Below are 25,094 nucleotides of genomic sequence, written 5' to 3'. Positions count from 1 at the left end.
TAATGAAACAGCTATTGAAGCCAATAAATGGACAATGGTTGCAAGAAGCATCCTACTGTTCTTCATATGCAGTGTAGTTACACTCACCTATATGCTCCAGGTAGCAGAGTATAAACTCATTACCCCTTTTATATTCAAGATAGGAAGCCCACAAGCTTTAGAAAGAGAGAATCCAATGACAATGTTTAAAGGTATCAAATCCACAAGCTGTATAGATCAAATAACTTTTTGTTTTTGTTTTGTTTCTTCAGATTCTTCATATACGAGCTTTCTTCTCAGTTTCAGCCAGAACTGGAAGCAAGGGTTCTAAATATAGTCCCACTAGTTCCATCCCTTTCAAAGGGGTGTGGGGAGCTAGGTGGGGGGGAAACAACAACAACAACAAAAGAAGTCCAAACATGAAATATAAGAAGTTATTCTAAGCACATGTAGTACGCAGTTTGAGAGAAAGAGCTTAACTCTTCATATCTATCAAGAGGTTTTATGTAGTCAGAATGTCAGCGTTGACTTCTGTGGGCCAACCCCAACAGCAGGGTAATTTCAGCATAACACACTTTGGGGACTGACAGATTTCAGAAAAATGAGTAGTTTCATCTTGACAAATGAAAACACAATACTATCTTTCAAGTACAAATCTTTAGATGAACCCTATCACCAATTCTTGTCAAACTTCAAACTACTACTAATTATAATAAAGCTAAAAAACTTGCTATACCTTAGGCTAACTTGAAAAAAATGCCAGTGATATGATGAAATAGCAATGTTTAGAAAAAAGAACAAGTTATATTGTGAAACAGAATACAAGTTATAAGCACTTGTACAACGCAGCCATGAAGTAGAGTTCTTAAGTCTTCAAGATCATCTTTGACCTGCAACTTCCTAATAGTTAAAACGGTCAGTTTTTCATGAATTCATAGATATCCATGCTTTTAGTGCTATTCTTAAAATTTGGTGCATCACACAGTCTTCTCATGTTAATTAATTTGTTAAGACAGTGAGACATGTTGTCAAAGTCACTCCTAAGGTCATTTCCATAACTTAAGAAAGCATGCTTTTCCAGCATGCCTTTCCTTTCCCACCCCCAGTCATTTTTTTCATTTACCAGAAAATAAAAGTATGACAATGCAAGGGCTAGGAAAAAAAAAAAAAAAAAAGACAAAAACCAGCGTCTTTTTTTTTTTTTTTTTAAAGCAGAATAAAGTGCACATGTGCACAGGTATATCCACTTTTATTACATCAGATAAGCTCAGCCATCACTAGTGCCACATGTATTAGCTGCCCATCATTGTTATTTTCAGATTAAGACAGAGCATAAGCATGTTTGCAAACTCACTGCTATTGGCTTGATGGCCAGTCCTGAGTTCTGCAGCTGTCAGCTGCAGCAATCTAACAAAGTCAGAGTCTGCAGCAAGCAGATTGTAATTTGGTCCCCAAGAGAACTGGGCATGGGATGCCAAAGGTAAGTCATATTTATCTAAGGACTGGAGTGAAATGCCAGGCATAAGCAAGGTATTATTAGATCTTCTTAGGTTTCAAATCCTTTTCTTTATCCAGTCTGCATTGCTCAGTAAGTGAATCATAGTTTGCTTTGAAAAAGCTTTAACTTCTATTTAACTTTGTGCTCCCCACAGCAACCCAATATAAAATTCTTGTAGGTGCCAAGGTCACTGGAGCACCTGATCACAAGCAAAGACAATAGTAGATGAGACAGGATGATTCAGCAGTATAAGCAGTTAGAGGATAATAACAGAACATAACAATAATGCAGCAATCCAGGCTGAATTGCCACCTCAGCAGGACCAAATGAGCACAGATCTTTCTAGGAGGAGACATAATTAGCACAGGAAATGGGGGAAGAAGAGAAAGCAGCTTACTGCTCAGACTCAATTGGATGACTTGTTTTAGAATATTTCAAAGGTATATGTTAAATTCAAGTCTAACACTTGGAATTCAGATATGCCTGTGACAGACTGCAAACTCAAGAAACATTTAAAAAATGAGTGAAAAACAATTTATCTCCATATCCACAAAAGAAAGACTCCTTTAAGCAACAGAACTCTAGCTTCAGTTCTTAAATCAAGTTATGCATTTCAGCAAAATGCCAGCATGCAAAAATAATTACAGCTACCTACATACCCACCTGGATGGGGACTTGGGCCTTCAGAACAAATTTACCATATGAAAATTTTGGAAAGGAAGCCATTATTTGCAAGAAAAAAGAACTCACAGGTCACTTGAGAGACCAGAAGGGCATTGGCTGCACAAGCCAGAGAATGAAAGCTAACATGATTCAGCAGGAAAGTTATAGGCGAAGGAGGAAGGACAAGACATCCCCTAGCGGATTCTGATCTAAGCCAGAGGGCTTTTGAGTTTTGAAGAAACTGTGCAGTATTGTCTACATCTGTAATTTTCAGCAGTTTTCAACTAGACTCCCCATATGGTAAATACAAGCCTACTGACAGTAGCTACTTTCTCCTCAGCTACTTTTCAATCGCCCATTAAAAGCAGCCATGGGCTGTCAATACCACTGGTTTATACATAGTTCTAGTGAATTAGGACATAAGGTGCAAGAGGAAACTAAGCAATTGGGCCCCTTTTCCATGCAGTGCCATCTGAGATGGGATATGGATGGGAACTCTAACATGGTTACTAAAAGATTAAAAAAATGAAAAGGGTTGTGCCATCAACCCTTTTCTGTGCTCCTTGTACAAAGTCTGATGTGAAGTGCATATCCACAGTTAAATAAGATTAAGGCACTGAGTACAATGAGAAAACTCCCAAGATAGTCCAACCAGACAGACATAGCATTTATACTAGCACAAGCAATTTCTCAACATAAGACCAAGAGGTACAGCAAGAACTGGTTGGCTGAGACTTGCTCGCACTGATATGCCTAGAGTACACCCCATAAAGATGGGGATAAAGGCAGGCTAGGGCTCCCAGAGCTCATGCGTGTACTTCACTCATGCAACATGGTCCTAACCTTAAAGGATGATAGTTTGGAAGAACTGCTTTTCAAATTACAGCGCTGTGCAGGACAAACACAGGAAGAGATGAACACAATGTCCAGCCAAAACCAGAAAACAGGGGCATGGGGCTAGCTATTGGGGTAACATCTGACGTGCAGCTAAAGTGACAAGCTTACATACTTTCCACGTACTTACGACATCTCAGAATATTTTTTTTATGCCTGATCTAGTCACCAATTTTAGTCTTCTGTTCTGCATAAATGCAAAACATTATTGTTATAAGCAGCACTTAGAAAGGCAATGATGCATTACTGGAGATTTCCTACAGCACACAAGAACATCCAGCCTGCTCAACTTAGATTGCTGCACCAGAAAGGAAATATTAGGGACACACAAAGATTTTCAACCTCTCTCTTCTAACTTAAACTATATCAGAGCCTTCCTCTACCAAGAGGTTTTCTTCTATTTTAGACAACATTGTTAGTTTACAAAATTGAACTTTGGCTATATAGGAACATTCCCCACCCCCCACTCAAAAAAAAAAAAAAGGACAGCCACAAAAAGCATATTTGCTTTTCACAGTATGATTCTTATGGTCTAGTAACATTAGTGCTCAAAGCCTTAACTACTGAAGCATTAAGCAGACCCTTAAAACTCAGAGTAATATGAACAGCAGGTGATACTGCCATGTGCACCATTACAACCAGAAACTACTGAGGGCTGCATGATAACTCAGAGTTTTTACAATGTAAAGGGACCTCAGAAATTTTTATGTACAATAATGGCATAAGCAGGAAACACAATTTTGTACAACTTTGGTGGCTACAAAATACATCTACACTGTTCCAGAATGTTAAAGAGTAAACATCAAGGCACATGAGAGAAAAACATACTTAGCTCCTAAAAGACAAATAAATCCTAACAAAGCAGAAAAAGTGATATATATGTAACTACTTCAGAAGAGTATATTAAAGAGTTACGCTAATAACTCACTACCAAGAACTGAAAACTATGACCGACACACAAAAACACAGGGAGCTAGCTCTACAGCTCCACTGCCAGGATACTGAAGGCTGAGATGTAACATACTAAAACCTGCCTCTTAACACTGGAGACAATAGAGGATGCAACAGCTTTCTTTATATTCATTCTTAATAACAACTACTGGGTCACCTACTTTCAGTTTAAGTTATGAACCCAAAGAAAGTGGAGGTTTAAAAAAAAAGCAACAGCCCAGGACAGAAGCTTTGAAGGTCTTTTAAGTATTAGTAATAGAATAAGAAAAGTTGGGCAATCCAGAGTGAGAATAACGGAAAGTTTACTGATCAGACTTTTAGCTTGCTCAGAAAATCCCCTCACAATTATCATCACATATTGCTCCTTCTCCAAGGCATGAAATCCACGGTCACTTATGCTGTTGTTTTGTAATGAAATGAGGGATTCTACATCATCTTTATATAGCTTATTTTTAAAATAAAAAGCAGTATCTCAGCAAGCACATCTAGTACTAGATACACTAGTAACCACATACCCATATATTATAACGGTTACTAGAAAACTACAAACTAAGTTTATTTAGCTTCACAAACACAACATTAGATGCACTTAGATGCACTGAAAGCACAATGATTGGAAGTCAGAGGTGATACATCTACACTTCACAGAATAAGAACCTGCATTCACCCACGTGCAGGCTTCTTGTGTATCACAAAAAACACGTTCTCCTTACAGCAAGGAGACTCAACTAGACAAATTTCATATAGCCTTAGTATTGTAGTCTCTTCATTCCAACTTTTTCTTCCACTGTATTTTCCCGCTACAACAAACTTCTTCTCCTGCTACCTGAACAGTTGTTTGTAGAACACCTGTTCCTAGTGAGTTTATTGTCCCCAACTGGGGAAGATAATGAGGCTCTCAATTTAATAATGTCCACAGCTGTAGGTTTTTTCTTGTTGTCGTTGCTGTTGGTTGGTTTATTTGTTTTGCAAGATCTTTACAAGCTTGTATCTGTCTAGTGTTATTTACTGCAAATTTTATCCCTGCAGGTCATCCTGTAAGATTAAGTTGTATTTATAAAAAAAAGAAATTTGAAATTAATAGGTACAGCTCCATATGAGTTACCAGGCCTAGAAAATTTAAATTTATTGTTGATAGTCTTGCCTTTCAAAAGTATTCAAGTTTTCATTGTTCTGTTCTTTGGTTCTGGCTCTTTTTATGAACAAGGTGTTTGTGTTCTTTAAATGTGTTCAAGTATTTAATTCTGGTTTGGTGTTTCAGTTTATCATTTCTGTATGTGCTTGCAACACAGAGAGGTATGAGACAAAATTAATTTACATCTATGGGATCTGGAAAAGGAAATAGCTCTTCAAGTGCAAGACAATGTTACTGTTCGTTATTGTATATCAGACTTAGAAATCTCCCTCTCCCAGATGGTTATAGCTAATGGCAAAATTTTAAGAATAAGAAGTAACTACAAACATGCTGGTTTAATAGTACTTCAGTGATTCCAAATTAACTCCACACAACACAGTTACGTATGTTGTTCCCCAACACCTTTACTATGTATTAGAACAAGCATTCAGAGGATTATTGATGATGTGACCAGAATAGAAATCACTAAACTATTCAGTTCTAGTAGTGTTTGAATGTATACTAGATTTCCTGCTAAATTCCTCAAGGCAAAAAGAAAAGATGCACAGATGGGAAATATGTCTGTGTAAACTGATGTGTTAGGAAAGGAAGATCTGATGAAATCACAGTTACTCTCACCCACTTCATAAAGCACAAGAGACCTATAATATCGCTTGCTGTAATTTAAATCTATCCTTGGAAAGTATTTTAAAAAGATGATGTTCAAGAGTTTTGATATAAACACTGATAAAAGGTTCAGTCAAGGCAGAGACAGACACACTCTGAGGAGAGTGAGGGATTGATCTTAGTGAGATGAAAGGGCTGTGCACACTATGCTGCGTCACTGACAGCTTCTTACACGATGTTAGGTAGTGTTTGGCTCCCCAGGAGATAACAGCCTGCAGTGCTAGGAACCTACGCCTATGAAATGTCATAGAAAAGACAGAAGTTAATGAACAAGTAAAAGGCTCTCATTTCTTCTTTGCCTCCTCTCCAGAACATCCTTTTTGGGAAGATCCTAAAAATCCTCCATTCTTTTTTAATGAGTTTTAATTCTGGTTTGCCCTCTGCATCTGGCCAGGCATAGCAGCAAAGGTATTTGCACTTGGATCTAGAATGTAACTCCTCAAGGAATAAATGATAACATAAATGGGAATGGAGTCAAGCAGAATTTAAGAGTCATTTCAGCTTCGAGCTAGTTTCTATGAACTCCAGAATGCAGTTGAGATTTGTCAAAGATACTCCGCATGAGTGGCACAGAACAGGTAGCAGTTGGTAAATATAAAGTAGGAGTATATTTTATACAACAACTCAAAGCCGAACATATCATCTAAGATCATACCTCAAGTCTTTCAAGACTCATATCTTGCAAGTTCATTGGTCTTGACAAAGAGTTCAGATAATTAGCTTATTAATGGAAGCTAAACCATGACTCTCTCCTGGTTTAAAAAAATTATTAGCGTGTTTGGGGTTCCTTGCACTATACCCCACTGCTCAGTGTAGGCATACAAGATCCTATGAAAATGTGAAATACTTAAGTATTGAATGTTTATATCACAGTAAAACACCCATGCAATAAACAGCATTAAGCTTTTGTGTAAGCTGAAAGAGAAAGTGAGAATATCTGACCCAGGAGTGATTACAGGTTGAAAATCCTCAGTAAAAGTCTGTATTTAAATGCAGGAACACCTGCTACAAAATTCAAGTGCTGTATCAGTTTATTTCAGGTTTAGTCCAAAACATCTGAAATCATTTGAAAGTAATAGCCATTGGAGCTAATCATGCAAATCCACCTTAGAAACTGTGAACATTTATTGACAAAGTTCCTTTTTATCAAGTCCTTCTAGCACTTACTAGATGTTCCAGCTTTAAAAAGCCATTACTAGGACCTATAAATATTTCTTTGTAATGTGCTTTCTCCCACTGATTTATCATCCTCTATTCCATTGTAAAACCTTCACTATAGGATTGAAGTGATTTCAGACTTGCACGCTGCTTCATACAAGTATTTCAGAAATATTTCAAGTAGCATTAAAATGAAATATTTGACCTTGGCAAATCATTGTGTTATAGTTTTGTTAGATGTCTCAGAAAGATTGCCCACTTTCCTTACTGCTAATTTCTCCATATAGCACATATTTCTAATTTCAGACTTGCAGAGCTATTGAACTTCCCCTGAAACCAAAGTACCCAAAGTCCTTCCAGTCTTTCTATTTTCCCCTTCTTCTCTGTCCCTGAGCATTTTGACCAGCATAAGATAGATATTCCTTATTCAAATTGATCTCGTTCTATTTCATTGAAAATAGCCAAATTTTATCAGGCATTCATTGCTTAGCAGCAGTCAAAAAGATTTCATCCCTCAAATGAAGGAAGAAAGAAAAACAAAATCAAGGCAAATAACATACAAAGTTCTGTAGTTTTAGGTTTAAACAAAACAGTAAATGAGTTTCTAAGCTGTGCAGAACTGAGCTGTCTGAAGAGCATCAGGCAAAAGTATCTACCATCTTCAGCAGATGAATTCACTTCAGCTCAGAAACTTCTAAGTTTTTCACTAAACTAAAATACTTAACTTTGTCTAGATCTCATATATGAGAATGACAGCTTTGAATCCCATCTTACCTGAGTTGAATCACTTTAAGTAACTGATACTATGATTTAAGAAGCCAGTTTGGGTCTATAGCTCCAACTTGTAATATTATTTCATGATAGCTAAAGGTAATGAGAATAGAGTCACTCACCTGTAGTCTCATTAGCATAAAACTATGTGATATATACTTAGGCAATGGCCCTGCACTGATATTTTGTGTTAAGACCACAAAAATTTAAGGCAAAGGTTTATAATACATTAGATTTGACTTTCCTTAACCTGATTTTTTACTACTATGAAACATTTTTTGTGATATGTCATAATATTTAACTAAAATTGCTCAGTCTATACTTCTTACACTGAAAGTGTAAGTGCAATCATGTCCACTGTCTTGATTCATATGTCCAAATGTAAATGTCGCAAGGTCAATCTTTATATGAGCTTGGGAAACTAAATATTTTGAAAACTGGAAAGTCTAATCATCCCTGTGGAATTAAGTACCTTAGTAAGATCTATAGCAGCAGCTGATCTTACGTGTATCGGTAGCAGCTAGTCCCTGAATTCACAAACACGCTTGAACAGCAACAGCTTTCCCATTCACTCCCAGCTAAGCAGAGATGTGAGACTGACTTACTCGCATGACAAAATATGTTTAAGGCTCACAATTTCTGGCTTCCAGTCTTCACCACTAGACAGCTGCAGCGTTGTCTTTACTCTTTGCCTAAAAGCAGTAGAAAAGTACAGTATATGCAAGTGGCTTCTCTGGGTGTAATAAAAAGATTGCAAAAGAAATGACAAGCTGCTCATCATAGCAAACTTGCACCCTCACAAACCATCAGAGCAGTTCTGGGTGCTGCTCTACCTTGCAAAGATGACCACATTTTTTCTGGCTGCAGTAGAATGAATTAGCATCGAGCTAGCCTAGTCCAGGGAAAGCAAAGCCAGGCAGACTCTATCAGATAAAGTGCTGTTAAAGTACTTCCCCAGCCACATCACCACCCGTGTGATAAGAGATTCTATGAGCTAGTCGGTATATATCTAGTTATAGGCTTCCATGGGATGCTAGATGCCATCCATCCTGGATGTTGTCAGAATGGCCATAGACAGAATTACCCCATAGGCCCCATACAGAGCCATATATTTATCAAACTGTAGCTATTTACTCATCCCAGGACTTCAGGAACATTCATAGTTACCATGGCAACTTCATGTGTTTTCCTATGGATACAAAACACACACTTAAAGGAAAATGCATTTGTCAATATGAGAAATTCATCAGCTGTTTCAAAATCAAACATTCAGGCTAGTCAGACTAGAATAGCTATACTGTTTGAAAGGTCTAATAACTTATTCAAATATATTTCAGATGCCTTGGATGTCTTAGCATGTATTGTGTGCAGGTGCACAGGGTTACATAAACATAAACACACATACTTATTTGTATCAATGGCTTCTCCAGGAATTCGGAATCCCACAGGAATTCTTTAAACTATATAGTCTTATGGTAGCTTGAGAAAAAATACTAACAGAATATAGGCAATGTTGTGATAGCAATTTCCTTTCTCCACTTGGAGTCTTTTGAAAAACAGTGGTATCGATCTGAGCAAATTGCCTAACAGAGAGTGTCACTGTGAATTGTTTTTAAGCTAGATTTACAACTAATTAGAGGATGCAACTATTAAGTAAAAAATACTTGAAGTATCTCTCCAAGTTTTATTTGCTAAGGTTCGTGTTAGGCATCTTTATATTCCTGGTGTATTGTATCACTGTTAAATCAGAAATCCACATCCCTCAAAAGTAAATAAATAAATAAAAATAAAGGGAAAATGATCCAATCTTCATTATCAGAACATTAATATATTCAACAGAACATGCATTCCTTCCTTAGACCATTAAGTGTGACATTCTGGTCATTCCCTTGCAGCCAGTCATCCTTCATTTGTAACTCTAAATTTACACAAGTAGATTTCAGAACTGTAACAAGATTTAACCTCAACTATATGTAAGCTTAGCAGTGATCACAAACCCCAAGTAACTGAAGGTAAGACAAAGTCCAGCGTGTTATCATAAGTTCTGATTTGATTTCCAATACTCTCAAACTTTTATGAGGCATTTTGGGAAATCAACATCTATATGGATTTCTTTTTGTAATTTGTTTCAAATGATTTTGACATATAAATTAAGTTGATTTGCTCTGTCCAACATTTTTAATGTTTTAGCATGCCGATCCCACTAGCACTTAAATATCAGTGTCTTTCCCTACTGTCAATCACTATATTTCAAATTTGTATTTTGCTTCAGTATGCTATTCAACATTTTCGCTTCCAGTAAAATTCTCTGCTTTTGAGTGTATTTCAAATTGTTTGCTTTGTGGGCATATTACCTTCAAGAGGCAGAAAGTGCATTATCACTAATGTCAGCTCTCATTTTAGTTTTCCAGTGTTATTATTCACCATAGCTGCTTACTGCAATGCTCTTCCCTTAATGGATAAGGGATAAAAGGGCTACAGTTCATTTAATTGTTCCAAACTTTCTTCTCATTACATGCCTCTTCACTAGTATGCAGTAAAAACAGCACTTCATAGGAATATGCCTCAAAGAACATTTCACACACTGAAAAATATTATTGTAGATGGGTCCATGAAGGAGCGAATATGAAATGCTTCCTTTTCCTGAGACATCATAAATGAAAACTTATATTTAATTTTTATCCCCAAACAAGGGATAGAGTACATCAAATCCCTGCATCTACATTTGCCTTCTCCCACCTTCTGTTTGTTATTTTGTCTCTTAGCTGGAAGAATGCCTGAATGAGAAGAAATTCCAACTTGGAAGTACCCATAATTTTAAAACAAGTCAAAAGGTCCAGAAGAATTAACCTACCTTGCATGGCCACAATCAGATTAATTACTCTGTGAGAAACACAAGGCAGAAGTCTTTAAATAAAGGATTTGGTTACAAACTACTGCCAAAGAAACCAGAAGCATGAACTAAGATCTATGTTCTATCATGATCGTGAACAAATGCAGTAAGAGGATATTGCAAGCTGCAGATGATACTGCAAAGGATGACATGGCCAAAATATTCACAGTTACACAAGAGCAGAGACTCACTGACAATTATTTGAATATCTATCCTTAATTAAATTAAGGCAAAAAATCATTTAATGCATGCTGCTGAAAATATACCACTCAGGAATCCTGTTGAAACATCGTGAGATGGTAGGCTTTATGAATTTACCTTGAGCTTTCTGATAGCTCAAATGTCTTGCTTTTTTTTTTTTTTACATGTTGACTCGCTCCTGCCAAATACCTTGAATGAATACCTGATGTTGAATATGCAAGATTTACCAAGGAAAGTACTACTGAAACTCCCAGGGCAGGGAACTCAATCTCTGAAAATAAATAAATTGTTCTAACATTTTAGTCACCACAGGGAGGAATTTAAATAATCTGTCACTCTGCAATTTTCTTTGAGGTATTTGTTCTTTGAACATGATTGATATAAGTGCAACTCATTGAGGCATCTTCACAATTTGCATTCATTAGTTACACTTTTATATAGCATTACTGTGGCAACCATGGGAAATGTCTTGTCCTATTCTCAAAAACAAGACGATGCAATGTGGACTCTAGTCAGAATTTACTGCTGATCCTCATGGAGAAACTTGACAAAAGACAAGTGGCTTATTTTTGGCTAAACGTAAAAGCGAGCATAAACAAACATGATGAATGTAGTAATCTTAGAATCAGACAGTTAGTTTGTTGATGGCATCTTTGATACAGGAAAACCACAGGGTGGTCATGCTTCTTCCTCTGTAGGGAAACTGTGATCTGCTGTATATGAGAGAATTGTAAACGTGATAGATTTTCATTTACCTAAGATTTTGACACAGTCTCACATAACATCTCATTAGTAAATATGGAACTTAGATTACTTCCCCTATCAGAGGGCAAACAGTTAAAAAAACAAACTTAAGGAGTATTTTTGGAGGCTACACCTAGTGTGAGTCTTGCCACGGTCTTTAATTTGAAGTTTCAGCAACAGAAAAGAAGGATGCTTGGATCTACTTACCAGGATTCTTCATCATATATTAAGATATCACTCTGTATGAACCTAGTGTAAAAGGTGGTTCAAAATAATTTTTTTTGTAATATTTTTTAATGTTAACTATTTCTCTTGTCACAGGTACTCCAGCTGTTTGCAAATGATGGTGAGAACAGTACACAGTTGACCTCTCAAACTAGGTTCAGATTCAGACATACCAATTTCTGAAGCCATTAGTACAAGCGAAAGTGATACACAGTCTTCAGTCTCTTCTTATAATTAGTTTGGCTTGATTTGCTTTTAAACGTCTAAATCCATTCTGAGTTATCATAATTACTCCAACTTATGATTGAGGGAAAAAAGTTACCCCATTAAAGACAAATTTAAGAAGAAAATGCAGACCACACATTGCATTCACTTAGATTTTGTTGTTATCAAAGAAGATCAAACAGAACTTTTTGGCTGAAAACTCTGGGATAATTGATATCAATTGATAATTGATCCTAAGGGTAATGTTTATGTGACTTAGGGATATTGTTTGTCAATAATGTCCAAATAGTTGTTGTTAGAGTTCCTACATCCCAAACGTTTTTAAAAAAAATCTAATGCTATTTATTCAATTCAGAAAGCATTTATACATCATAGTGAATTAATTACCTGAGGATTTTCTCTCCTCTGGAAATGTTTCACAAATATGAGATGAACAGAAAGAACAAAAAAAAAAGGAAAAGGTCATTCATCTCCCTCTCCTGACTCACCACTCCTTTTCTCATGCAGTCAGCCTGTTTTTCCCTAATGTATAAAATGCCGCATCTACAATTTTTCACCAAGGTATGTCAGGTTGCATCACCACAAAAGAATTCATCTTAGATGATCTAAATATATTAGGGCAGTGCATTATTTTAAGAGCAATTATTTCTGATCAGAAAAGGTCTGCAAAATATAAGTGAAAATTACCATAATAGGATAACTACTGAAAAGGCAAATAAACCATATTGTAGGTTTACAGAGGAAGTACCCACCAAAAGGCAATTGACTCTCATATAATTAAAGTTAACTATATATTTATCCACATATGTTACTTATATGAAAAATGTCCATTTTCTTACAACTTCCCTATGCTATTTGACAAGGCTGCAGCCTATGGCACAGCTTCACAACTACACGTAGTCGAATACCAAAGAGGCGATCAACAAAATTTATATTCAAGTATTTTAAAACTCTTTCAGGAAAATATTTTTTTTCAAGAGAAATAGGGAAAATCTCTATGTCTTCTGCTCACAATACTTGTAATCTCTATTTTTGTTCATTATTTGTATTTTTCCATAGCCGACAAACTTACACAGAACTGCCTGCATATGCCCAAAAGATAGATCAAATTAGTATCCTCCGAACTCACACATACCGCTGAAGAAACAGATACTAAAGACTAAACCAACAAGATCTTTTTCCCTTGCTGTGCATTTACTCATACGAAAAATGCAAACACTGAAGACAATAACTAAACATTCAACAACAGGAGTAAGGAATTCACAGTCTGGTCCTAAGCAATGGGTTCTCAGTCCCCAGAACTTGAGTTTTGGCTCAGAAACTCACTGTGAATTATGTAATGCTCAGAAAAGGAAAGAGAACTCTTCCATAAAAAGATACAATTACTGCATTAGCTGTCATCTTTTTAGTAGCCATCACTCAGTGAAGGTTCTGTGAGTATTCACAAACTTCTCAAAGCTTTCTTTCAGGAGTCATTAAGCTAACTTAAAAATCAGAAAGGATTTGCTGTATATTATCTTCTATTTTATTCCAAGATCTTGGTAAAAATATTTAGAAAAGATATTACTACACTATTAAGTGTAGCATTATTATGTTTAATGTTCTGTTACTAAAATGTAGAGCCAAAATTATGATTAATATTTTAACTGTTTGTGCAATAACAGTAATAATAGTAAAGCAGTGAATTATTCCTCAGCAGATGCTATTAACCAAATAAATCCAAAAATGAAGTAGCACGGAAAGCCAACAGTTCTGTTTCCCTGAAGTACACAAATATGAACACATACAGCTGAGTATAAGATGTAGTATATGCTTGTATATTAATTTGTTTACAGAATACTCTGCTTTCTCAGAGGTTCCTGTCTGTTCCAGGAACAGGTGAATTCTCCTACACTTCCCCCAAACTTCCATGCTTGCTTTAATTCATTTTTCTAAATAAAAAATATCAAGTAATGAAACTGAAATACCAGGTAACCAACCTGATACATATTCACAGCAGGGAGGACTTGCTGAATCAAGGATTTAGACATGAGGAGTAAACTGCAGGGGACAGTGAGAAGGACATACTTGCTATCAATTTTATAATGGGAAAAATCTCTATTCAGTCCACAGTCACCTGTGCAATGCAGGTGTAATTATTTTATGAAATGTATTACTGGGTTTGAGATACACAAGACAAGGTAAGAGGAAAAATTCTCAGCACTCTATAAACTCTCCTTAAAGACTTCAAACAGATATTTATTTTTAGTCTACACCATCAACAACAAAAAATAATGCTACTTCTGTCTACCAGATGTTAGGTCTAGAGAAAGGCTGATTACATTTCACCCATAAATAAGAAAAAAAAAATATTTGGGCTGCAGAGCAGATGAACTTCCAAGTGAGAGCTCTTTTGTAAAAGAGACTCTTTTATACCAAATATATAATATTATATATATAATATTATAATATGTATATAATATGTCTATATTATGGGCAGAAGTAAAGAAAACATTGGGCAGAAGAAATTGCAGCATCATCTCTGATAGCAACCTTGCTTCCCTTGTAAAGAACTCCTCATCCTTCACAAAAGAGTACTGGGATGATCCAGTACATACAGGAAAACACCTTAAAAGCCAGAACAGGAGCAAGAAGAAAGAAAAAATGCTACAAACTCATATTGTGTTATAAAGCTGTAATAATAGCTGTCAATAACTTGTGTGAAACGGAAAACCACCTTCATTATCAGCTCCGTTACTACATCACATTTTCAATACGTCTATGATGTTGGAAAGAAGAAAACAGTATTAAAAAAAATCACAAATTCCTTGGTATTGCTGCAGATATTTTATATTTCCATATATATATATATATATTCAGGTAGTTTCATCCAAGACTAATGCAGCATACAGAGCGGACTGTACTTACACCTTTATGATTCACTCCCCCTGAATTTCAAATTTGTTTTTAGGAATGATATGCAGTATCTCACCCTACTACAACAACCGGATGGATTGTATAGATTTTCAATTTTGGGTTAATTTGGAATTAATTGGAAGTCACGGCAATATAATGTACGTCTGACTTCAGATCTGTCTCATGAAGAAGGCACAAGAAGATTCAGTAAAAAAAAGTAGTTGCCTGGTGTTTTGGATGATAAAATTATGTTAATTTTACTGATATTTTATCTCTTTTTTTCAAATTCTAGACTAAAATAATAAAAGTATATACGTGAAAGTGAATGCAAAAAAATACATTTTACTAAATAAAAAGGCTCATCCATAAAGCCTGATAATAAACCCCATTGTATTATTCAGCACTGAAATTTCTAAAATTATAATGAGATGGTTCATGAACGTTTTAATTATGTTAATCCAGGTTCCTTCAGGAACATCCAAGATAAAAGCCGAATCTGACAGAAACCATTTGTGGCTAAGCAACAGTTTCTGCAGTCAAATATCTGAAGTGCATGTTAGTTCTACAAAAATGCTTTGTTCCTAATCTTTTGAGCTGTTCTTCACTGAGCCAAAAAGGCAAAACAGGAATAGTTTAGGTTTTACACAAATATAACAGGAAGTGTGTAACTGAAATTCTATTCAAATGGCCAGAGCAAGTGAAGGAATCATTTACTCTTTTTTTTTTTTTTTTGCAAAAACTCTGATACGGTTTTAAATGCACTATGGTTAGCACACATGGAGAAGCAATGGATATTGTATTCATGGACTTCAGAAAGACCTTTGACACAATCCCCCGTAAGATCTTCACAGAGAAGCTGTTGAAATATGGGCAGGATGAAGTGGATCAAAAACTGTCTGGACCCAGAGGGCAGTGGGCAGTAGTACAATGTCTAGTTGAAGGCCAGTTATGAGTAGAGTACTCCAGGGGTCAACACTGGGTCCAGCCTTCAATAAACAAGATGTTTAACATCTTCATTAGTGGTCTGGATGATGGTGTAGAGAGCACCCTCAGTAAATTTACAGACAACATGAAACTGGGGGTAGTGGCTGACTCCCCAGAAGGCCACGCAGCCGTCCAGAGTGACCTTGACAGGCTGGAGAGGCGGGCAGACGAGAATCTCATAAAGTTCAACAAGGGCTGAGTCCTGCATCTAGGGGGGAACAACTCCAGGCACCAATACATGCTGAGGCCACCCAGCTTGAAAGCAGCTCTGCAGAAAATGACCTGGGGGTCCTGGTAGACATCAAGTTGAATGTGAGTGAGCAAAGAGCCCTTGCTGCCAAGGCAGCTAATGGTATTCTTGGCTGCATTAGGCAAAATATTGACAGGAGGTCAAAAGAAGTGATCCTTCCTGTCTATTCAGATACGTAGAGTATTGTGTCCAGTTCAGGGACCCTCAGTACTCGTGTACTGGGCATACTGGTAAAAGTCCAAAGTAGGGGCCACCAATACAATAAAGGGATTGGAGAAACCCTCCTCTGAGGAGAGGCTGAGAGCACTAGGACTGTTATGCCTGGAGAAGAGGAGACTCCAGGGGTACTTCATCAATGTGTAAAAATGCCTAAAGGGAGGGTGCAAAGACAACAAAGCCAGGCTCTTTTCAGTGGTGTCCAGTGCCAGGACAAGAGGCAATGGGCACAAACTGGAACACAAGAAGTTCTGTCTAACATCAAGAAATACCTCTTTATCATGCAGGTGATGGAGCATGGGAAAAGGCTGCCCAAAGAGGTTGTGGAGTCTCCATCCCTAGAGATCTTTGAAAGCTGTCTAGATATGGTCCTGGACAACCTGCTCTAGGTGTCCCTGCTTGAACAGGGAGGGTGGACCTCCATAGGTCCCTTCTGACCTTAAAAGTCCTGTGATTCTGTGATAGACCACGTAAGACACAAAGAATGTCCCATTTGGCTATTTCTTTCATTATACTAGCTACTGGCTTAATCCTTAAGTCCTATTCTTCAAAATAGGATATGGTCCCAAAAATCTATAATCACAGTTTCAGAAGCATTTTTTCTCATCAACAGCTTCTCAGAGATTAAGAAAAAAAAATGAAAAACCAGCAAAGACCACCATTTACTTTCTCACATTACCTCCAGGCACAAAGAAGAATGGTGACTAAAGAGTATAGTTTTAGAGTCCCAGTAGTATTCAGATTCAGTGACACACATACTTGATCAGTTACAGAGGAAAAGCTTCCCTATGCAGCTTTGCTGGACAGGAAGACAAAACAAGTCTTATCCTTTTCCACAGAAGAACATTCCTGGTTGAAAGTAGACATAAATCTTTATTATTCCAGCAAACTCTTGCACTTTTTGATGAGTCACCAACAAAGGATCTAAAATTTAGATGTGGAAGCTATTATGACACGGATAGTACATGAACATAGATTGAGAATTTTTCAAACATCAGTAAGCTTCTGCTTCTGGAATAGACTTGAACCAGTGAACTATAAAATGAAGTGCAATAAATAAATCAACAAAAACAAAATAAAGGACATTAGTTCTTCTCTTTGCACTCCTCCAATTGATAGATTCCTTTATTTTGTTTTGTTCATGAACATTTTGTTTCCTTTGCATCCTTTGGTCAGCTTTTACTTTGTTGAGCCAAAACCTTTTTTTTTTCTTTTTTTTTAACCAATTTATCAAATCCATTCAGTCAGTTCTTTAGTGTACAGCTGCGTGTTTAAAGAATTCTTTGTTGTGGCATCTCCAAGAGCCTGCAGTTACCGACTATTCACAAAGACCGGCAATGCTATTAACTGCAAAACAGTTTTTAGTGAAAAAATTTACTTGCCTATTTATGTGGTCATCTAATTGTTTTGAACAGGAAAATAAGGTACATTATGTTAAAAACCTGAGTAATGATAATGTGTTGGATGAGCCCAGTTAAAGAACGAATGAGTACCTTTGAAGCAACTGTAACAAGCTCTATAGGTATGTCTTCTGCAATTATGACTATATTTTAAACCAGCCAAAGAACCAAATTATAATATTTATAATATTACCTCTGGTTCATAGCCCTTAATCATGTGAAAGATTAAGTTTGTCACAGTAGCTAGCAGTCTTATTTTTTAATTACAGTAACAATGTATCTTGACATCTCTGTCCTCACAGCCTTTGTATTTTAATTGGGGGTTCAAAAGTGGGCATGGTGGGGCAGTAAATTAATATTAACAAAATGCTTAGTCATTTGCTATCTCTGAAGGCAACTGACATTTCTGATAGTATTTGGTGAGCATAAATTGAACTGACCTTGGAAGAAACCTTAATGTTCTCCTGTGCATAAAAGAGTGGGGAGCTATCTATATGCAGTTTCACACCTCATGAACTTTTACACATTATTCATCTAAATCAGAGATCCAAATACAAAATCTGGCACTTGGGACATCATGTGGATTTCTGATATTCCTTGGCAAATGTAGGATCCTGAAATAAATGGTTAGATTTAAATGATTTACAGATGTAGAGGCAGGAGAGTTGGGGAGTGGGGTATTTCCATTTTTTTATTCCAGATGCAAACTCAGTGTATAGATAATCATTGTTCTGCCTAAATGGTGTTTCAAAACACCACATTTTAGAGAGCACAACGGTTTGGAAACTGATTATACAAAACATGAGTGGAGACTGCAGTATTTCCTAGCATCTGGCATACTCAGTTAAATGAAGAGCTTGTCATATGCTGGCTTTTCAACTGTGGCATGTCACCTAAAGTCTGCAATGCTACAGCGTGGGTGAAATGACAAAGCTGATGTGCCAGTATGTGACGTATCTTTAATTTCATATGCCATGCATAGCCGCATCCCCCACTGTGCAATGTTTCAGGGGAATATTTTTCAGGTGATGTTACACTGTTTTGCAGGACTATTTGCTCCAATTGAAAGTCACAATTAGCATTCAAGAGTAGAGGAAAAATGTTAGCCAAGCTGTTTGAATGGTACACTTAAACTGAAGACTGTTTTTTATTCCCTCATAATGCTAATCACCATTGCTACCATCATTTATTTTATGTCCAGGAGATAAATGTTGTTTTTTTTCTGAATTGGACTATCAAAAAAGGCACATAATAAATGTATGACAGAAACCTCTACATCACTATATTTGGCAGAAGTCAGAAATTTGCTATGTATTCAATATGCAGAAATGAAAAAATATGTGGTTTGACAAACATTACCAAAATTTCCAATAATATGTTATGTTTGCATACACAAACAACAAAACATATGGAACAAGACTGCTTTAAGAAATAAAAGCAAAACCAGAAATACCAAAGGGATGTTGTACCATGAATGCAACTACAGAAATAATCTTTCATGTTCTGTCACTCAAATCGTAAAACTGCAAAATATAGTCACACACACATAGCTGAAGCACAGGGTTCCAGAACAAAGGTTTTAATAAAAAATGACAAAGCAAAGACCTGTATCACTTTGCTCTGAAACGTGTGATAACATGTTTTGCAACTAAAACAGGCTATTCTCTGTCCCTTCTTTATGAACTTGCTTGTCTAAACATGACTTGCATCTCCTTCACTTAGGTCTGTCTTTGGATCTCTTGTTGGAGGAATATTTCACATCTATATTCGAGAAGGAAAGTAAAACGCTACGAACTTCATGATTAGTAAAAATTCCAGTTACATTGTGGATGCTTTATTTTTATGAATAGCAATATATAACATTTTTCTTTTTCTCAATAATAATCATGTTTTTAAAAAGATACATGTAATTTAAATGCCACTAGAAGAACTTTATGGATGGCAGTGGAAACTAGTAGTTATGTTTGAGAGGATGAGTCCAATGTAAGGAAATAGCCATGGTGGCCTTAACGCGTACCTGCCAACACACCTCCCTCATTGTCTGTCTGCAACTATCCTAGGGTAACTCTACCACAGTGCCTAATCAGTCCCTGGTCTTTCTGCTTAAACAAACATGTAATTTCCCTATTCTGAAGAAGGTTTGCAAACCAAAGGGTTTGATATTTGCCACAGCGTGGATCAATGCCACCAACTCAGCTATGTGACAGTCCAGTGAACCTGTGCCCAACTCAGGACGAACTAAAAGCAGTTGAATTAGTGGCAAGCTCTATATCCTATTACCACTCCAACTATTCCATTGCCACTGTTTTGACACATTAGTGGGGAAACTAACACCCATTCAGCTCTGATACTCCATCTATTCAAAAGTACACATAAACCATGTATACAACCTTTTCCATGTGTACTGTTTTCCTATACACTTTTAATATACACACCAGATTGTAAACTATAGTTCCCTCATGTTAATGAATATCTGTCAAAATGTAATGAGGGAATGAGTCAAATATGGCTAGGATCTGAGTCTTAAAAACAAACAAAAAAAAAAACCCTACTACATTCTCAAAGAAGAGCAAATGGATTTGAATCAACAACAAATGCAGCATGAGAAGTCTGTAAAATATACTCAGAACTATCAGAGAAAATAATTCTGAAATATAAAAAGAGCTCTGAAAACTAGATAAAAGAAAGTAAACAAAAGCTATTCTTTTTATTCTGAAATACCCACCTGACTCAGTGCCATAATTTTCTAGGTAGGAGGAAAATGAAAAGGAAAAAGCTTGAATATCTTTTTCCTTTACTCTCTTTCTCAGTGAAAAAATGGCTGGAGAAAACATAAGAATCTGAAAGGGCACACTTTCCATTGTGATTGCAAAAGCTGTGATTTGCTGTTAAGCCTGGTACCTTTTAGCTGTGTTCAAATTTGTGATTTTAAAAATGAATAATTTATGAAAGATTATAAAATTAAAATGCTTCCCACAACTCCCCTAACAATTTCATGCAAATATCTTAACTGCATATCCCTTGTCCTTTATCTCCTCTTAACCCCTTCCAGTGGAACAAGGAGGTCTCTACACTGGGTTATACTTAACCCTAAACATGAACAGCCTTGAAGTTAAATTCACAGACTGGGACATTTCCATCACAGTGAGAATACTAGAGCAGAAGAATAGAAATACATTGTTTAAATTATTTTTCCTAGAATTTTAACAGAAACTATCATGCATTTAACATTAAATAGATTGCATATACAGTATGAATGCAAACCAATCTGTGTACCACATGACTACACTGTAAGTATTTCTCTGCAAACACTGGCTGAGAAGTGGGCTGGCTGTGCATTCATTGGTCTAGCCTTTTCACATAAATCATAACTGTCCAAAGTCTAATCGGATTTATAGTGGCTGCCAATGTTCCCAAAAGCTTTGCACTAGCCAGCTTGGCAGTTCTATAAGGCCCAGCCACACACTGTACACCCTCCAGGGAGGATCCTTATGTTAAGCATATCCCTCCATGGCCAATTAAACTGGCTTCAGAGTCACCTTGCACTGTTGGCATGGTGCAAAGTGCCTGCAGTGCAGCTGAGGACTAGGGCCAGGGTGTTGCCAGTTCTGATCCTAATGTTGGGGAATGCTCTATTAGAGAAATTTTAGTTACGTTCACAGCTCATTGCAAAAGCATAACACACAAACCCTTCTCATAAAATAAAACCCCTCTCCATGATAAAAGCAGCAAACGAAAGCATTCTTACCTCAACACAGAACAGCTCCTATACCCAGCAAAGCAGGACTGGAAATCACTAAGGTTCCAGCTGTTGACTATGAAAATTTCTAAAAGAAGCCTCAGAAAATATTATGTATACCTATTGTAGGTATAACAGATGAAAAGATATTTAGGAAGTTCTTTATTTTAGAAAATATTTTAATGTTTACTCTGCCTGCAAAAGTTCTACACTTATTAAATATCTATGACATTATTCAGTACAGCATTTTTACTGCCACACCATACAACGACAATCATCTATAAAATGCTGACTAACCAGCAGCAGCTGTTGAAGAACTTGCTGGAGTTGCAAGCCAACCTTTCTCAGAAGTTTAAACTACAAGCTGAGAAAGCTGAAATATTAAAGAAAGAGTAAATGGAAACAATGAATAAAATCTGGCAGCTGACTTCACAGTGCTTTCAGAAATCAAAGATTTGAAATCTAAGGACACAGTCACCTGTAATTCAATGACCTTATAAGAACATTATAACTGTTTGGAAGTTATAGGAAGAAGGAAGCAGCTGTTTAAATTATAATATAAGCATTTCACATGGATTAATAGTGAAATGCAATCAAGGATTATTTTACACAGAATTCCTTTTAATGATATATACATATTTATATATGTGTATGCACGCATATATAAATAAATACTTAAGTGCAAAGACTTTCTGGTAAGGTCATTATTTGAACTAAAATGCAGCTATTTGCACTGTACAGTATAAATGGTTGTATTACATATTTCATATGCATGTGTATATACATGGCACAACACTTCTTGACCTAGTGAGAATGCTCTTGGGCTCCATGTCAGCTAGTCAACTATCATCAGGAAGTAGTGTGAATGTCTATTATGAATGCAATTAATCAAATTGCAGAAATTTTATTTGAAGCATATTTTTAACACATGTTGCACAGCCATGTTTCATGTTGTGGTATGCATTTTAATACTAACACATTTCTGTGGACAACCAGTCCTTTGAAATGCTAGAACTATACTTTACCAGACATATTATTGGTTTTGTACCAATTTCATAACTGAAGGATCTTTCCTTGATTCTGATTTAACACTATCTTCGCACTACATCATGGCCTGGCTTATGTTAAACATTATTTTCTGTATTCATTGAAATTACTATAAATTTCTTTAAAGCTGCATGTTGGTGACATTTTTATATGTGTAATATAAATTCATTTTTGGTCACGTACTCATGGTAAGAGACCAAGTCAAAAAGAGAGAATATCAAAAGTGGACTAAATTGAGAAGCTTAATGGCATTGGGACAGTGGAATTCAAACCCAGAACATCTATTTGACTTGAGAAGAAAGCAAACATTGAAATGCAGATAGGTCTGTGTGCTTCCAAATTTACATTTGTTAGCGTTCTTTCTTGAGTGGAAATGGACAATATTTCTTTATGCAAGTGGACTCCTCAGGATAAATGTATCAAATCTTAATAACCCATGCAAGGGGTATGTTGACAGAATGATTTACGAGTGACGTGATGTAGTCATAGAAATAAATGTTAATGACCTAAGATTCTTTTTAAAGTAAGGAAGTGTGTATTCCTTACAATCTGCTTTGTAGTAGAAAGTAAAAAAGTAAAAGCAAAAGTAAAAGCAAAAGACAGAAACTCCTGAGTAGCTGCCTTCTGATGTAAATATTAGAACTGCATTTTCCTTTCATTCTTTTGATCATTTTGGTAAGCATCTTCCAAAAGATACCACTTAGACAAGGACTAAAAATAAATATTCATCCTTTCTAGTACTCTGCATAGCAATCAGAAAAAGTTAAAGGCCATAAAGAAAAAAAGAGCATTTTTTGGTCTGAATCCAGGTACTGTTTATTGTAACTGAATTGCAGTTTCATTGATAGTTCAGCACTGTTTATCAGGAAAATGCCTTCCATGCAATTAAAAGAAGATAAACATTTTTACTTACTAGTTAATGGCATATAGAAAATACAAGCAAAACACATGTAGTCTTGCTATGATGAATCACTATCCAACCAAAAAGTTTGAGACTTATATACTCTGTCTTCTGTGTTCTCAGAGGGAATGGGAATTTGAGATTTTACATGATGTCAAAAGCAAAATCAGTACTGAGTAAAACTAATACATCTTTCTCAGTTTAATTTCACGTCACAAAAGAAAAAAAAAAGGCACAATTAACTCCAAACAAGGAGATAACTTAATCTTCACATTATGGATTCAGTAACTTAAAGTCATTTATATTTAACAAGGAGCCCTCTGTTAGCAGGAACATTTTCTATTTGAACAAATGGAGGGGAAAATAAAATCTTGATTCCCCTATATTTCAAATATGAGATTATAGGGATCAGTTATGAATACACTAGACTTCAGTTATTTCTAGCTATACCACAGCCCTTTTGCAGACTCTGGGTGAACCTTTCAATTTTTGTGCTTCACCTTCCCTATCTGTAAAATGGGGGAAAAAAATCTTCAGGTGTATTTCCACATTTTTTGACAATGTTGGGCATATGCAATGCCATAGTACACTGGTGGTGAGACGATAAATAACATACATGAAGTTTAAGATGGAACTCTTAGGTATGACAAAAATAAGAATGTAGGTTACAACTGACAGTGTTTGCACTGAACATCTCATTGGATACGCAACTGAATGCGGGCAAAAAGCATTTGCAAAAACATATGCTCCAATTAATTCTCGCACAGTTGAATACAAGGACCAGAAACTATAACTGAATGATGGTACTAATGGCAAACTTTTGTTTCCTCATTGATTCATTCAGAGATCTCAGATGACAGCATCCATCATCTGAGAAAATCAAGATGGAGATTGCACAGCTGCAGACCTGTGTAGAAGTAGCTATGGTGTATCCACCATATGTCACATAGACCACAACTCACTATAATTCCATCTATCTAGCAACTAGACACTGTAGCTTGAGCTTTCCGTTAAAAAGGGCACAGGTACAGATTGTACTGAAACTAATCGTCTCACACATACCAATTCATAGCATGTAGAGAAAAGACTGTCTCAGGAACCAACCATTAAAGGCTTCCCAAGGGTACACAATGGTATCACCTGTTGCATCTGTCTATTTTTAATGAATGTATTCTGTGCACTCTTGGGACAAATTATTAACTGTGCGTACTTGAAAACTGCTTCTTCTTACCGGAATATTCATGAAGCACATGGAATTTTTTTTTGATATGAACATTGCTGAAACACATGGAGAAATGTTTTGATATAAACAAGCATACTTTCCTTCATGTTCTCCTTCTACTAATTGGTAAAGTCTACAAAAGGAAACAGCCTGCTAGTCTGCATGGCAAAAGTGGCAAGAAGACAACCAAAGCAATAGGGAAAAGATCTCAAGCTGGGCAACACTCATTAAAGAGAGTTCCACATTTCTTAACATTAACTCCATTGCAACTTCCACTGCAACTGCAGCAAAAATTGTATATATTAGGTGTGTATTTGCAATAGAGAGTGAAAAAGATGGCAGACCCTCAAAGGCAGCTAATAGACAAGTGACTGTTTTCATTAAAAACTGATGATAATAGGTCAATCAGGGATAAGGAAAGTGCCTATATCTGGTAT

At 36.3% G+C, this 25,094-nt stretch overlaps 1 protein-coding gene across 8 annotated transcripts in view; it reads right to left on the bottom strand.

Moving 5' to 3' along the window:
- CACNA2D3 (calcium voltage-gated channel auxiliary subunit alpha2delta 3) overlaps positions 1–25,094 on the bottom strand; it is a 530,340-nt gene that overhangs the window by 478,218 nt on the left and 27,028 nt on the right. For 2 of the 8 annotated variants that reach the window (XM_080605868.1, XM_080605856.1), the window contains exon 1: positions 21,497–21,738. The exons of 3 other annotated variants lie outside the window; for them this stretch is intronic. The gene's annotated coding sequence lies outside the window, so the exon portion shown is untranslated. 3 more of the 8 variants (XM_080605860.1, XM_080605857.1, XM_080605859.1) reach the window with 3 other exon arrangements.

The sequence above is a fragment of the Anser brachyrhynchus genome, assembly GCF_964034855.1.
Source record: "Anser brachyrhynchus genome assembly, chromosome: 10".
NCBI classification, from domain to species: Eukaryota; Metazoa; Chordata; class Aves; order Anseriformes; family Anatidae; genus Anser; species Anser brachyrhynchus.
Note: the sequence above shows the minus strand (reverse complement) of the source record. Positions and strands in the feature narration are given on the sequence as shown.